Source organism: Pygoscelis adeliae, unplaced genomic scaffold (assembly GCF_000699105.1).
Source record: "Pygoscelis adeliae isolate BGI_AS28 unplaced genomic scaffold, ASM69910v1 Scaffold114, whole genome shotgun sequence".
NCBI lineage: Eukaryota > Metazoa > Chordata > Aves > Sphenisciformes > Spheniscidae > Pygoscelis > Pygoscelis adeliae.
This window is the reverse complement of record NW_008824587.1, coordinates 3,906,662-3,907,209: the sequence shown is the minus strand read 5'-3', so window position 1 is coordinate 3,907,209 and position 548 is coordinate 3,906,662. Positions and strand designations below refer to the sequence as shown.

Genomic DNA, 548 nt, shown 5'->3' with positions numbered 1-548 from the left:
GGCTGGGCTGGCGCGTGCCTCCGGCGGGGGCGTGAGGAAGAGGAAGGTGGAGAGGGGATCCCGCTCCCGCTTTGGTGCCCTCCGGAGGGGTGTCTGCAGGTCAGGCTTTGCAAAGCCGGGCCCTCGGGGGCTTCCCCTCCTTCAGGAGAGCGGTTGGCACAGGGATGGGTTTTCATGCCTCTAGCTGGAGCTAGCAAGGGACAGACCAGCGCCCTTCCCGGTGCACCCATCCTGACCACCCCTCCGCACCCAGCACCTCTCCGCTTGGGGAAGATCTCTGGTCCCGAGGCTCTGCCCAAGCCCGTTTCCTTCCCCAGGCCAGCTCGGAGAATGGGGCCAGTTTAGCAGAGAACAGAGCAGCGACCCCATCCCCGAGCCTCCTCCGCTCGGGCACCTCTCCGCCTGCCAGAGCCGGGAGGTGGCTTCCCGGAGCACGGTGTCACCACTGTCCCCTTCCCTGGCCCGGGGAAGCGGTGCCGGGCACCAGGGTGGCCGTGGCAGGATTCGGGGTGCCAGGCACGGCGGGCTCCCCTCCCCAAACCCCCGGG

The 548-nt window shown here is 69.2% G+C and overlaps 1 protein-coding gene across 1 annotated transcript in view; it reads left to right on the top strand.

Annotated features, from left to right (window-relative positions):
• The window catches only part of ASS1 (argininosuccinate synthase 1), a 41,387-nt gene that overhangs the window by 8,748 nt on the left and 32,091 nt on the right, over positions 1-548 (top strand). The gene's annotated exons all lie outside the window — the stretch shown is intronic.